This window comes from Eubalaena glacialis, chromosome 17, assembly GCF_028564815.1.
Source record: "Eubalaena glacialis isolate mEubGla1 chromosome 17, mEubGla1.1.hap2.+ XY, whole genome shotgun sequence".
Lineage (NCBI taxonomy): Eukaryota > Metazoa > Chordata > Mammalia > Artiodactyla > Balaenidae > Eubalaena > Eubalaena glacialis.
In genome coordinates this window covers 75454992-75471175 of record NC_083732.1, presented here as the reverse complement: position 1 = coordinate 75471175, position 16184 = coordinate 75454992, and the positions used below count along the sequence as shown (strand labels likewise).

The 16184-nt window shown below is 39.3% G+C and overlaps 1 protein-coding gene across 2 annotated transcripts in view; it reads left to right on the top strand.

Moving 5' to 3' along the window:
- The window catches only part of LRATD2 (LRAT domain containing 2), a 344774-nt gene that overhangs the window by 99146 nt on the left and 229444 nt on the right, over positions 1-16184 (top strand). The window contains exon 4 of one of the 2 annotated variants that reach the window (XR_009697637.1): positions 9592-9677. The gene's annotated coding sequence lies outside the window, so the exon portion shown is untranslated. Of the gene's footprint in view, positions 1-981; positions 1050-9591; positions 9678-16184 lie in introns of those variants that run through there. The other variant, XR_009697638.1, reaches the window with a different exon arrangement.

Genomic DNA, 16184 nt, shown 5'->3' with positions numbered 1-16184 from the left:
GGAAGCCCCAGGGGATGTGCAAGAATTTCTTGTGAAGATCATCATTGTTGATATCGGTCGTCCTCGAGAAAAGGCATTTAGTAGACTTGCATTTGTCTGGCGTGGTTGGAGTCTGCCTGGTTTATGGGTTGTTGCAGGAAGATGGATGTTTGAAATAAATCTTTGCCTACAGCAACCAGAGGCCTTCCAGATCACCTTTAGTAAGGGAGAAGGCAGTGTACCGATGGGAAAGAGCATAGCATTGTGAATTTGAAGACCTGGGATTGAGTCTAAGACTGTCTTCCTGGGTGGCCATGGGCAAATCATCTAACCTTTTCAGACTCAATTTCCTTACACATAAAACAGGAGTAACGATACCTTTCCTTGACTTCACAGAGGCATTTTAGGGATAAAAACAATAACGTATGTAAAAGTGCTTTGCAGTATCCCAAACTTTTATACAAACGGTAACGGTTTGTATTGAACATGAATGATGATAATTAAGAAATGCCTTCCAAACAATAATAAAACTACCATCTTACAAATGAGGAAACAGAGATTAAAAACTTGACAAATGAAACAGCAGTAAGTGATGACGCCAAAATTCAAACCCAGGCCATTCTGGTTTTAAAGTCCGTGCTGGGAACCACTATGTTGGAAAATATGCATTTCAGAGAACATATGGACTCCAAGGCTGCCTGCTTCTTGATGGAGAGGTCTTGCTGCCTGTCTCTTACTTCTGGCAGTGGCTGGTAGAAAGAACACACTGTGTTAGTTGAAAATAAATATCCTCACTTGTCCTCCTCTTCCTCTTTCTTTTTGGGATTCTTAAATTATTGTTGTAATTTTTTGGATGCAAAAATTGCTCTGTCAGCCCACATAGCTCACTGTCTTATTTGGAGTAGCAAATAAACAAGCAAAAGCTGGGCTAACTTCAGGAATAAAATTTGTTCAGGTTGAAAAATATATAATTAGCCAAATGCCTGTTTTGTTCATTTTCAGATATGGGCACCAACAAGGAGCACAAGCCATCAGGAAATCACACGGCAAAGGCACACACTACAATTGAATTTTAGCACTGCTAAAATGAACTTGAAGACTGAAATTGTTGTCCAGCTTAGTTGAGCTCAGTTTGGGACAAGCTCATTTGGAATTTCCTGCCTTTTCTGTAAAAGATCCAGCAAGGTAGAGATTATAGCTTCATAATTCAGACTTTTACCTGTATTTATTATGCACATACTACAGGGAAAGTCACTAGAGCTGTCCCTTGGTATATATAAGGGGTATTGGTTCCAGGACCCCCCATGCCCCCTCAGGTACCAAAATCTGAGGATGCACAAGTCCCTTGTATAAAATGATGTTGTATTTGCATATAACCTAAGCATATCCTCCCATGTACTTGATATCATCTCTATATTACTTCTAATACCTAATACAATGTAAATGCTATATAAATAGTTGCTAGTATGCAGCAAATTCAAGTTTTGCTTTTGGAACTTTCTGGAATTTTTTTTTTCCTAATATTTTCTATCTGCAGTTGGTTGAACCTGCCCATGGGGAACCCATGAATACGGAAGGTCCACTTTATAGGAGTCTTCTAGGGCTGCCATAATGAAGTACCACAGACAAAGTGGCTTAAACAACAGAAATTTATTTTCTCTTGATTCTAGATCAAAGTTCATGTGTCTGCAGGGTTGATTTTTTTCTGAATGCTTTTCTCCTTGGCTTGCACATAACTCTTTTCTATGTTTTCACATAGTCTTCCCTTTGTGTGTCTGTGTCCTAATCTCCTCTCCTTATAAGGACACCAGACAGATTGGTTAGGACCTACCCTAGTGACCTCATTTAACCTTGATTTTCTGTTTAAAGACCCTAACTCCAAATATAATCACATTCTGAGTTACTGGGGTTTAGGACTTCAACATATGAATTTGGAGGCGGGTTGAGGGGGCAGGGATGCATAGTTCAGCCCATTATAATCACCAAGTGGGACAAAATAAAAATAGCAGTTAGATCTCCAAATGACACTTCCAAGCTTTAATAAAAATCTTGGGACCTAGAAATGAAAGTGAGACAAACAAAATTCTTTAAGATTGTGTATTTTTCACTTTCAGCTAAGGAATTTATTTTAATTCCTTTCATGCTTCTGTTGTTAAACTAACAAAGTCCCTTTCACATTTGGGAATTGCAGGTTATTTCCCAAGGAAAGGGGTTATTTGGTGACATTAGTGACATGTAGATTCTCGCTTCATTCTGTGAGAACCACTCACTGCACAGATACATGCACTTCTCACGTGAGTCATGGAGGAGGAAGAGAAATATTTCACGATCAGAGGGAAAGCTACCAGCAGTCAGATTGATTTTGTGTTCTTCTAGAGCCTATTGGGTGCAGAGTTGAAGGCAGGACCTTGTGGTGGCTTCAGATAAAGCTTGTGCTTGTGGGCAGGACCTCTACCCAAACTAATGTGATACCCACCACTCTGTCTAGATACATTGTCTGAGAATGCTCTTCAGACTTGTCATCTGACTCAGCCTGCATTCTTGTCTCCCCAATAGTTACATGATTTCCTTTCTTCATTTGTCTTTCTTTATTGAGGTTTATTGAGGTATAATTTACATATAGTAAAATTCACCCCTTATTTTAGGTGTACAGTTTGAAAGGTTTTGAAAAATGTATGCATTATGTACTTGCACCACACTTGAGATACAGATGATTTCTTCCCACCCCTGAAATATCTCTTTACTCCTTTGCATTCTTTCTTAAATGTTTAAATAGAGTTCAAAAGTGAAACCATCTGGGCCAACTGGTAAGGATGCAACTTGGAATTCAACTTCTTTAATAGATAATAGGCTATTCAAGTTATCTACTTCTCTTTAGTTAGCTCTGCAAGTTTGTGTCTTTCAAGGCATTGGTTTATTTATCATCACATTTATTGGAATAAAGTTGTTTAAAATGTTCCCATCCTATCCTTTTCATGTCTTTTGGAGCTGTAATGATATTCCCTCTTTCACTTCTGCTATTGGTTGTTTGTGTCCTCTCTTTTTTATTTGATCAGTCTGATTAGAGGTTTATCAATTTTATTGATAAAAACTGCATTGAGCACATAAGATAACACAAGAGCAAGCAGATGAGACAATTTTAAGTGTTTGCTTTATAATCCCAGGATGCTCTTCAAACAAGTGATTGCTGAAGTGTGAAGGAACACTAGTAAGAAATTTGGTTTCAAAAATGAACCACCAGTCATGGCAATGATGATAATTATAATTATCTTAATAAATAAGACTTTGTGTTTAGTATAGTCAGTCTTTGTGATTAGTGGTTTCTGTGGATTATATCACAACTCTTTTAATTCGATATTATAAATATAAAAATGAGACAATAAGTACCCTAAACTTATGTTAAGCACACAAACTATCTACATGCTTCATACACTTTCCATTCATGGTTACTGTTTTTGCAGGAGGGATAGAGGCAGGCAGCATTTATTGATGGGGTGCAGAACAGTGGTATTGCTATACAATTAGGTAATATCTTACTCAAGCATCAAGGTAGAAAAATAGCAAATGAGCTGAAAACCAATTAATGGTCCACAATCCCTCTTCTTAAACTGTGTGGTCAGACGTGTCCTGAAACTCAGAATTTTCATATTTTATAAAGGTAGTAAGGTGCATGTGTTCTCACTTAATTAGCACCTTTGGTGGGAATCTGGGGCAGCATCTCATAATCAAACACACTGGAGAAACAATGACCATAAATAACCTCACAGAATTTGCTGCCAAATAAGTTACTCCAAAATGTTGTCTTTCAAAGACTTTTTTGGATTTTGAGACTGAAAATAAGAAAGCACTATAAACATACATGGTCAAATAGCCCATGAAAAATATTCTAAATCTCCCATAAAAAATGGTATATTGGTTTTGTGTATAGTGTCCCATCTTTCCACTGGAAAGATGGCTTTCCTGGAGGAACAGCCAATTGTTCCTCCAGGGTAGAACAGATTGCTATTGCTTTAGTCGAGCACCAGATGAAGTAATTGGCTTGCATTAGGGGCCCATTTTGAATGAAAATTATGCTTTCTCTCTTTATTGTTTGGCCAAACTCATATAGTTGAATTTGGGGAGATTAAATCAATGTATGTTTGATATAACTGAACCACAGAGTACTTGCTTGAACAGTTTTACATGTGCCAACAGGAATAGACAAGAATAAAAATAAACACCAGTGCCAAACTACAGCCTTCCGAAACAGCAACACATTTATAAGAAGTTAAAATATATGCATAGAGATGGCAGAAGATGATATATTCTGAGGTCTGCACAGAAGCAAGTTAATGTGGCAACACAAGCTAATGAACTGGTGGTATCCAATGTGTTAATACTTCTCTGTGTGAAGTTTTGTACTGCAATTTTAAAAATAATCCAAATATATTTTAAAAATGAAATCTGTATCAAATTCCATGATACAGTTTGATTGTCTCCATGATTTATTCTAGATGTAGACAAAAACATAGCAACAATAATAAAAATAACATATTGATCATAATTAACATTTCTTGAATACTTACTATATGCCAAATACTGTTTTACGTGCTTAAGACATTAACTCATTTAACATTCATTTATTCTTTCAATAAATAATTACTGAGCATTCGCTTTGTATTAGGCATTGCTTTAGGTCAGTGATACTCAAGTAGGAGAGATTTTTGCCTTCCAGGGGATATTTGGCAATATTTGGAGACATTGTGCTTGTAATAACTGAGGAAGTGCTATTGGCATCTGATGGGTAAAGGCCAGGGATGCTGCTAAACATCCTACAATGTGGGACAGTGCTCACAACAAAGAATTACCCTGCCCAAAATGTTAGTAGTGCTGAGGTTGAGAAACCCTGTTCCGGTTGACAGAGATACAAGAGTGAACAAGATAGACAAAATGGCTGCCTTCTTCACTTTATGTGTTGCAGTGGAAAGAAAGAAACCATTTAAAAAGTAAATATCAATTATCTTAGAAGGTAGTGAAGGTTTTCTATTATGAAGGAAAAAAAAACTGGGGGGAAAGGATAGGGGGTGTGTGTGTGTGTGTGTGTGTGTATGTGTGTGATTGGCTGCAGGGTGTTGGACATTTAAATAGTATTTAGGGAAGACCTTGCCTAAGAGGTGACTTGGGAGGAAAGTCTTGCAGGTGAGGGAGCATGTATGTGGATACCTGGAGAAGAGTTACTTCCAGGCAGAGGGAACTGAAAGAGGAAAGAACCCAGGCAGGAAAAAAAAAAAAAAGCATGCAAGGAACAGCAAGGAGACCACTGTGACCTGAGGAGAGCATAGGAGGGGATGCAAGGTTAGAGAGATGGGGGAGGGACATTGTGTAGGGTTTGTAGACTAGACGAGTGTAAGGATCTGAGTTTACTCTGAGTGAGAAGGGAAGCCATGGCAAGGTTTTTTTTTTTTAAACTAGATAAATAATATTTTAATACAATCTTTTTTAAATCAAAATTATTCAAACTATTATGATGAACAAAATATCAAAGTTTTATTTTTTTTAGTTTTTATTTTTTTCAAAATTTTAAAGATAGTATTGACAATGCTGCACTGAATGATACTGGAACCCAAGGCAAAAGGAAAAATGGAAGCCCCTATGTACAGTTGACCCTTGAACAACGCAGGGGTTAGGTGCACCGACCCTCCAGATAGTAGAAAATCTGTGTGTAACTTTACAGTGGACCCTCCCTATTGGTGGTTTCAACCAACCATGGATGGTGTAGTACTGTAGTATTTACTATTGAAAAAAACTTTGGCAGCATTTTGAGCTAAGGAGTGTCATGAGCTCATTTATGTTTCTAAAGGATCCTGCTGACCACTGCATTGAGAATTGACCAAGGACAGAAACAAAGAGACCATTAAGTAGTCATGGCAACAGTCCATGAGATTGTAGTGGCTTAAACAAGGGTTCCAGCAGTTACAGGTGAGAGGTGGTTGGATTCTGGACATGTTTTTCAAGGTTGAGGTAACAGAATTTTGTGAATGCATATGAGATATAGGGGAAGAATCAAGAAAGTTGACGGTTTTGTTTGCTGCTTTTTAAACTGAGCCCCTAGAAGAATGGGATTGTCATTTACTGAAATGGAGAAGGCTGGGGTAGGAGTAGTTTGAGGAGGAGATTAGAATCATCATGTTTAATTTGGATGAGGAGTTTTTAATTTGAGGAGTCTATTCAAGCTTTCAAGTGGAGATGTCCAAAAACTTGTAACCACTCTGTGAAATAGATACTACCATTAGTCCCATTTTGGAATTGAGGAATCAGGAATAAAAAGGTTAAGTAACTTGTCTAAGATCACCCAGCTATTAAGTGATATCATCAGCCTAGATTCTGATGATACAAACTGACATCTTGCTGAAAAAAATCTCATCAGCCCCTTTCTCCTGGGATGGCACCTCTTGGTCTCCATTTCGATGGATGGCCTTGACCAGCTGTTAGAGAGAGAAATTCTCTGCCCTGAAGTGAGGTCTTGAGACAGAGCCTTTTATGCAGTTGGTACCTGAAAATTAAGCTGCTTTCTTTGCCAGCTTTTTCTTTGAATCATGTGCTAAAGCCAACCACAATGTAAAACCTAAAGAAAAGATGGGGATTCTGCAGTTGCAGGCAGCTTAGAAAATGATCCTTTATTGAGCATCTCCATTAGAAAGACCACTGACTCTGGGGGTTCCACAGATAAACCTGCATTAAAATACAGCCTCTGTCACTCACTAGATGTGATTTCCTGCGACTAAAATGTAACTTTTCTAAGTCTGTCTTGAGCAAGTAGGTAATGCATGTGGGAGCAGTATCTCTGTGGTATGTCCATGTACCCCAGTGGCTTTTTCACCCCAAGGGTTAGGCTTATACCTGATCAGCCCGGTGAAGAGGTCCATTCTTCACTGCTTTAGTGGCTGTAGAGTCTGTATGGTTTTGCTACGTTTTTGTTTATTGTCTGTTCCCCACTCTAGAAAGTATGCTTCCTGAGGGGGCAGGGGTTTGTCTGCTCTGTTTACTGTTCAGGACAGTGCCTGGCACATAGTAGGTGCTCACTGAATAACTTTTGAATAAAGAAATGAATAATCCTCACTGTAATCATCCCTGGGAGCTTGGCTCTATTTTTATCCCCATTTTACAGATGTGGAAACCGAGGCTTAGAGAAATGAAGCAGGGTACCCAGAGCTACCCAGCAGCAGGAGGCAGGACCTAGTCACATGATATGAAATAGATGTAGAGTTTAGAAAACCCACCACTGAGTGTATCAGCAGTAGCAGAGTCTAATAATTAAGTCTTTCTGAGTTCAATGCCCAGCTCTGTTTGACCTCTCTGCATCGTAATTCCATCCATAAGTGGGAGATGACAACAATACACCTACATTATAGAGTTTCTGTGAGGATTAAATGAGTTAATACAAATATAGTGCCATGTAACAAATGCTATTATGACTATTAGATAATATTAATATATTTTGTTCTTTAACTTATAACACATATACACCGTGCTCCCATCTTCCACCTCAACCTTCACATTTTCCAACTGTGTCCAAACTTTAGCAAGGTATTTGCTTATATATATATTTAGCTAATTTGTGCGTGTGTCTTAAATTACCCATTATGTAAATGGCTTTGGTTTAGTAAGCAGAATATGCTAGGATATGGTTAATGGGAAATTGTTTTGTGCGACTTAGAAAACAGAAGAATCATAACAGAATCCTCTGTGGAGATAGTCTGATAAAGGTGTAACCAATACATTTTCAGGTTTTTATTTTTAAATAATAACCAGTCACTAATGTAGTAATGGCTAAGAGCAGAACATTGATTTCTCTATGGCAAGGTGGATTGTGTTTTCCTGCTACATTGCCAGCTCTCATCTTTGATATTAAGCTGCCTCCCTTCAATCTAATATCTGTCAATCTGAATTTCAAGAAAGACACTTCAAAACAGTGTGGAGGCTTTGTCATTTTTGTGGATGGGTGATAGAAGATTTTTTTGCCTGTGTGCTTTTTTTGGTAGGAGCCATTTGCTTTTTAGCAGAGCTAGAATCTAACCTGATATGATGCCCTGTGTAGTTAAATTCCTTAGCAGACTGGCAAGACTCTTAAATTCTTTTAAAGAGAAGGCTCTTGGAGTTGGCTGTTTTTCAGGTGCCCTCTGATGCTTTAGGCAGAACTGTTGTTTGATCTATGCAAATCTTCCTCTAGCCTGGAAGTACTGGCCCCTCTCTGCTGAGGGGGAATAGCATTGTTCAGTGTAACTAGATCACAATAGAACAAATCCCTGAGGAAACTTAAAAAAATCAAAACCAAAGTCTTATTACTGAGCTTTCCCCAACATCTTCTTTTCCAAAAAAACTAAAACAAAAAACAAACAAACAAAAAACAACCTTAACTTGATGTGTAGATGTCAGAGGAGATTATTAGTTAAGCCTAAGTGAAAAATTCTTCCATGCATTTATTTATTCATTCATTCATTCATTTACTCACTTATTCATTTAACATTATTTATCGTGGACTCACTATATGTTGGGTATTTTGCTAGGTGACAGGGGGGTGAGGTGGCTATACAATTATTAACAAAATAAAAAAAAAACACTTTCTATCCTTATTTTCTTTATGAAAGCTGAGATTTCAAAGCAGATGTCCCCCAAAAAGCCTCTTGTTTCTATTTAACAACCCCTATTAAGCACCTTAATATGCAAAGAATTGTGTGCAAAGAATTGTGCTAGGCACTGTGAATATATGAATGTGACCCTCAAGTCCTAATAAGGAGAAACATAGTGTATGTATTCAAAGCTATTCTCTAGTAGGTTTATGATCTGTGGTAGGCAGAATTCTAAAATGCCTTCTTCCCCAGATGTTCAGTCCTAATTCCCAAGAATGTGAATATGATGAGATATCACACTTATGATTATGTTACATTTTATGGTAGAAGGTTTTTGCGGTGTAGTTAAGGTTACTAATCAGTTGACTTTGGGTAAATCAAGAGAATGATTGTTCTGGTGGACCTAATCTAATCACTTTAAAGCAGAATTGTCTTTAGCTGATAGTAGAAGGAGGAATAGGTTTGGTATAAGGGAGGTTGCTGAGATAGAGGGGGCCACAGGGCAAGGACCTAAAAGTAGCCTCGAGATGCTAAGAGTGGTACCTTGCCAACAGCCAGCCAGAAAACGGGGACCTCAGTCCTACAACTCAAGGAATTTAATTCAGTCAGCAACATGAATGAGCTTTGAAGCAAATTCTTCCTGAGTCACCAGTTGATACTTGTCCTCAGCCTTGTGAAACCCTAAACAAAGAATCCAGCTGAGCCGGCCTGGACTGCTGCCCTCCAGAACTGTGCCATTATAAATGGTGTTGTTTTCAGCAACTAAGTTTGTGGTCGTTTTTACACAGCAATTAATATATATATTATATATTAATATATATATATATATAAAATCCTTGGTTATTTTCGTAGATACTTTGTAGTTAAGATATCTTAACACTTGAGTGGATGCTAAGTGATCTATGAAGTTTTTTATGACTGATAATAAAATTACCTCCTTATATTTGCACAAACCCATTTACCTAGTGCTTTTACATATGATTTTCTCATTTGATTTTCACAGCTTGTGAGGAATCATTATCTCCATGTTAAAGATGAAGAAACTGAGAATGGGACATAATATGACTTGCCAACTAATCATCCTAAGTGGTAAGAGTGGTATTTGAATTCAGGCCCTGGCAATCCCATTTTACTTGGGCATATTCTTTAGAAAGTTGATAGGTTACCCCATATAGGCTCTTTTTTATCTTGCTTTCTCTTCATTCCTTCTAACGTCATCATCATTGTTGTCATCAGTACTGAGGGCATTCTCCTCCTCCTGCTTGTTTACTAAATGTTCATTAACTAAATAATGGCAGTTAAAACAATTTTTTTTTAAGTCAAAAAATTTACTGAGTATCTATTATGTACCATGGCACTTGCTGTCCAACATGGCAAACAAAATGACAAGTGTCCTCTTGTTTATATACATGATATTGAGTCTGAGAAATAGTCACCAAGAGGATGCACTTCTGATGCATGTGAAATATATAAAAAAGTAGAAATAGACTTCTTTTTCTACAGCTGGCTCACAAAATAAGACAATCCGGCAATCTTTTCTCTGCTCCTCTGGAAAAATTTTTTCCCAGTTTTATTGAGATATAATTGACATATAACATTATAGATATATTGTATTGTGTATATATATATGTACATATATAACAATTGTTACAGTTACATAGTTAAATTTTTTCCTGTGATGAGAAATTGTAACACAGTTGCAATTTTTCCCCCCTGTGAAGAGATCTTTTAAGATCTATTCTCTTAACAACTTTCAAATATACAATGCAGTATTGTTAACTATAGTCACCATGCTGTACATTAGATCCCTAGACTTTATTTCTCTTGTAACTGGAGGTTTGTACCTTTCGATTACCTTCACCCATTTACCCCATTCTCCCATTCCCTCCCTCCTCCAGCCTCTGACAACTACCAATCTGTTCTCTGTTTCTATGAACTTGGGGTGTTTTAGATTACAGATATAAGTGAGATTATACAGCATTTGTCTTCCTCTGACTTATTTCACTTAGTATAACTCCCTCAAAGTCCATCCATGTTGTCACGAAAGTCAGGATTTTCTTCCTTTTATGGCTAATATTCCACTGTGTGTGTATGTGTATGTGTGATATTGAGTATATATATCACATTTTCTTTATCTGTTCATCCATTAATGGACACTTAGGTTGTCTTCATGTGTCAGCTATTGTGAATAATGCTGCAATGAACATGGGGGAGGGTGCAGATATCTCTTTAAGACAGTGATTTCATTTCCTGTGGATATGTAAAAATTTTCAGTTTCTGTATGACCTTGTTCTTTTCTCTGCCAAAAAATTTCTTTGGGGGAAGTATTCCTATTTCCAGATTTTTCTTTCAGAAAAATGGTCAGGGTAATTTCACTTGTGCTGGAGAGACTGGAATCTGGGAGAGCATAAGGTGAATTTCCAGGTTGTAATCCTACCAGTTTCCTAAACCAGTAACCTGCCTCCCCCCGCCCCTGCCCCCCACCCCCCTCCCACCCCACCAACCCCCCGAGAATGGTGGGGCAGTGAGCAGGTCTTGGGAAGGCCAAAAAACCTGCACTCACTCTCCCACACAAGACTGCCTTTTGTCCGTTTGAATCAATACAGCTTCCTGGGGAGCCTGTCTGATTGAGACCAGAGAGCCAAGCCACTCTCAACATAGGGCAGAACACCCACCACCCTAAGCTCTAGTCCCTCGTTGTGTTTTTCTTTCTGTTTTTAATTTTTTTTCCTTGTTGGGCACTTTTTGGGTAGGAAGAAATAAAGTCCAGTAGTAAATTAAATTTGAAATCTGGCTTGAACAGTTATTCAGCTATACTTATTATCATCTAATCAGACAGTTTGGGGTTAAAGTAGCCAGGCCTAACCAATCTTATAGAGTCTGTTGCAAGCTGCCCCTGTACCAACTGTTGTCATGGGAATGGGATCATGTGGGTGTGGACATCCCCCCACCAAAGAACATTCTGTGCATAGACCACACTCAAAGGATCTCCGCTGGCAATTAATGGGAGGGCTTAAAAAGGGCATTTTGTGACCAGGGTCAGCTCTGGAAGGCCTGTTTAGGAGGAGCTTGTGGGCTGCAATCTGTTGGGACTCATCTTGAAGCCGATTCTGCGTGGCCTGCCCACTGCTTTCACTTAGATTACAGGAATATCTGGGGTAGGTGAGGATAACCATCTCCTGTGTCCCCTGTTCAGCCATCACTTTGTAGATCAATGCTGAGAAGCCCCTGTCTCATTGCTTGTGAGTCTGAAGGGACTCTTCCGGTGTGCAGCTCCCACAGCTGCTCTTTTGAGCCAGATGGAAGAGACCTGGGGGCAGTAAACTGCATCCTTTCTGGTTGATGAGTAAAACAAGGCCCAGTCCAGCAGGGACTCCCAGTTACAGAAGGGATTGATGACAAACAAGGAGAGGGAACCCCAGAACTCTCAGTGTTAGCTATGCATGTGATGAGGGGAAAAAAAAGCCCAAATCCCCTCTCCCCTGCCAAAAAGAATCCATTATGTCTATTTCTCTTCTATCAAAAACAGATTAAAAAAATCAAAGTCCCATCTGTTCTGTGTCAACATTAGAAATCGTACATTGTGTTTCATCACAGGCAGGTTTGCCATGGTGGTGGGGGTTATGTTTTTGGAAAGTGCTTGAAAACCCAGAGTAACTGAAAACAAAACTTGGCCCTTCAGGCCCTTTCCTGCTGCCTGTGTTTGTTCGTCCAGCAGTTGATGTTTTTAATTGATTTATTTGACAAAGAGGACCCTGGGAAAAGACAAGCAGGTAAAGGCAGCTGCATAGGCCTGTGGAAGCAACACAGGTAACAGCCCCATGGCTCTCAGCACAGCAAGGCAGTTTTCCCGCATGAATCTGTACTCTGAGTTCACAGCAGCAGCCTTGCTAGTCCTGCGATATCAAGGGTTCACATTCAAGGGCTGCTGGTTAAATCTGGTCATGCGTTAGGCTAGGGTAGACACGCACTCCTGGAGCCTCCCTTCTGTTCTCCCTCATCTCTTCCCTGGGATCCCCCTCCGCTGGTCAGCTGATGAGCACGGATAGGCTTGCTCCTAATTGCTTGGCTGCCAGGCCAGACAAGAAAAAGGCAGACAAAGCCATCTGTTGTGAGTCTCCTCTTGCTGCTTTCCCTCCCTGCCCTGACCAGTTTGCCCAATGTCGACTCCATGCCACTCTGAGGATGGAACACATTGATATGTTCTGATGAAAAAGAAACGGCTGCCATCCCACTCACAGCCTTCCACACTTGTTGCTTTCTACGTGCACGTTGCTGCTATCAGGGGGTGATGAGGAAAATCCTGAAAAATAATGCCAGCCTCTTCTTGAACTAGAAATAGTGACAAAAGTCCCAGAGAAATCTCTGTTCAGAAGAGAGTCATAAAATCACTCCATCAGTTGCATAGATTTAGGAGGAACAGGCATTCACGAGGACAAAACCTTGGTCAAGGTGCCCAACGCTGAGACCCCTGGCAGGGAATACTGATCCCTGAGAAAAAGAGGACCAGTTTGCATTAATAGTCCAAGGAAAAAAAGAAGCCAGGAAAATTTGAAGCTAAAAAGATGGACCAGGGTGGTCCAGCTGAAAGCCCAGTGATAGAGAAAATTAAAAAAACCATCCCTCAAAGAGGTAGCCCAGGTAGGTGGCCCAGGCTCATGGAAGCACTGTTAAGTGGAGGGGTGTAGGGGAGAGATGGTTTTGGCAAATCATGGCTGAAACTGAGCCCAGGCTCACTGGATAAGCTTTGGGGCCAAGCGGCTAGGCTTGTCTTCCAACATGGTCAGTGACTTAGATCAACAAGGGCATCTTAGTAGCCATGGATGTGCATCAAGTGTCAAGTTATGCAGGACCAGTCTGATAACGACACAACGAGGCAGCAAGAAGGAATGATAATTGACAGGTTAGACTCAATTTCTCTCTCCTCTTGCTATTTAGAAGCAGAAGCAACCCCTCCCCTCTCCTAGATGCAGTGAATATGGTGACATATTTCTACAGCCATTGTTGGAAAGGTTTCAAGTCTTAGCCTTTCTTGTTAGTAAGTTAGGTGGGTATTCTGGTGATTATTTGGAAAAAATGAAAGAACTATTACCATATTTGGAAGTCACGTTGTTGAAGGAGGCATATTTTATAATTTCACCTCACATACTCTGAGCTTGATTGTGAAATTTATAGCTGACTTTGTTATTTTAGGAATAAAACTCCATCTTTAGCTTTTTCTAATTGCAATCTCATCTCTCTTATCCTCAAAACACTGGGGAACGTGTATTCTGAGATAGTTCTGACTCCAAAGTGAGAAGGTGTGGAAAGTCTGACCACATCCTTCAAAGACATTTTTTTTGAGGATTGGTTCAAAAACACCAGTTGTCATCTAAAGAATGTACTGACCTACTATTGCTGCATTCCTGGAATTCGCAGCAGACCTACCACCAGAGAGCAAGCATAGTTCTCAAGGCAGAGCCAATACCCAGTGTATTGAGACAAACCTCTATGGGGATTAAAGGGATCCCAGCTAAGTTTGTACTGCAAGTGATTGAGCTTGAGGTTATATTAAATCAGGCTACCACTGCTGACGTCACTGGAATGGAATGCTCCTTGGTGCCTCTTCAAGGCAGTGGGCAGGGGATGGGTAGGGAATTGGTAAGTGAATAGTCCTCACTTCAGTTTCTGACTGATGGGCTCTTGGTATGTTCATGTTGGAACAAAGGCTATGGGCTTGAAGTGGTTTGGAAAATGTTTTCTCTGGATTGTAATTACTGGTTCTTCAGGAGAAGAATAATGTCATTATTATTATTATTATTTCCAATCTCTACCACTTAGTAGTAATATTTATCGGAAGAAGGAAAGAATGAATGTATATTGACTATGCACTCAGAAGGCCTGGATTTTAATCCAAGGTCCACCATGTTGGCTTTAATCACCCCTGTGTCATTGCTCCACTCAGGAATCTTATACTTCTTTATCTTCCTGAATTGTGATGATCTAATTTACATGTCTATTTCCCCAACATAGTCTATGAACTCCTTAAGGAGAAGGGTGTGTCTGTGTCTTATTCAGCTCAGAAGCTCATTATTTAGCAAAAGGCTGTGTTTGTTATAGCTTATTAATGAGAACATGGGCTCTGGAGCCAGATTTCTTGGTCTCACATCTTGACTCCTTCACTTCCTAGCTCTGTGACCTCAGGCAAGTTGCTTAACCTCTCTTGTGGCTTAGAATAAGGATAACAGTATCTCCAACTTCACAAAGTTGTGTGAGAATTAAGTGACAAATACATTTAAAGTGCTTGGAGCTTTGATACATGCTCAGCAAAAATAACTACTACTTTCCTTACTATCATTGGTTTTTTTAATTGAAGTATAGTTGATTTACAATATTATATTAGTTTCAGGTGCACAACATAGGGATTCAATATTTTTATAGATTATACTCCATTTAAAAATTATTATAAAATAATGGCTATACTTCCTTATGCTTATTAGTCCTTATTATCATTGTTGATAATATATATTTGTCAATAAAAACAACCTCCGTGTCACTGAACCTGTTTTCTTATCTATAATATAGGGGCTATGATATAATAATAACATTAATATCCTGAAGAGCTGTTGTGAGGATCAAATGAGACAATAGCTAACTGTCAAAATGTCTTTTTTGAGAACTGTAAAGTATTTTGAAACTCTCTGGTACCATTATTTATAGTATTAACTGCAGCACAGAGCAGAGAAATGATTTGCACAAAATTCCACAGTGTGAGTGAGGCAGACAGAGCTGGGCTGGAATATTCTTGGAGCTTCCTGTGTGCCCAAAGTACTGCTTAGCTGTGATGCACGTAGCTGAAGCCTCTGAGATTACTGGGGCTTTTTCAGTATTTACGTTAAGATACAGCTACAGGTCTTTCAGCAAAGAGCTATGTTTTAATCAAAGCTGCCCTGGCTTTACTGTGCTCATCCTCACTGCCCTTGCCCAAAGGTCTGACAGTTTTCAGAGCTGCCCTTGTTTTCTGAGATGCTGGATATCAACAGTCAACTCTTTAAGTGCAGACTGGATGCCTATGGATAGATTGTAGTAGGTGCTATTGAGTATCCAGAAGAGGTAGAAAAAGGCCTAAACTAGGAGTCGGAACACATGAGATAGAGGTATAATATTTACCACTTAGAAATCATGGTGCCCCAGACAAGCCCCACTGATTGTTTGGGATTCAGTTTTCACGTCTATAAGTTAAAAGCAGTCAGATCATTTCTGAGATCCCTGCAGAGTAAATGCCCTTGGAGTCATGAGTCCTGTGTTCCGCTGGGACTTCTGCCATTCTCCTGCACTATGACCTTGGACAAGTCACAATCTCTCTTCCATCTATAGTGTCCTCATTTGCACGGGACTTTTTCCTGAAAGAGACAATCTTTGTGCTCCTGGTATGTCAGTCACTGCATCAGTCAATGAAAGTGTGCATACATACAAACAGAGGTGTACACACACTCTAATACGCGCCAATGCCTATTGTGTGGCTTAGTTCTTTGCACACATTATTCAATGTCACCTTTATAACAACTTTATGAGAAAGATATTTCTGTCCTCATTTTACAGATGGGGCAACTGAGT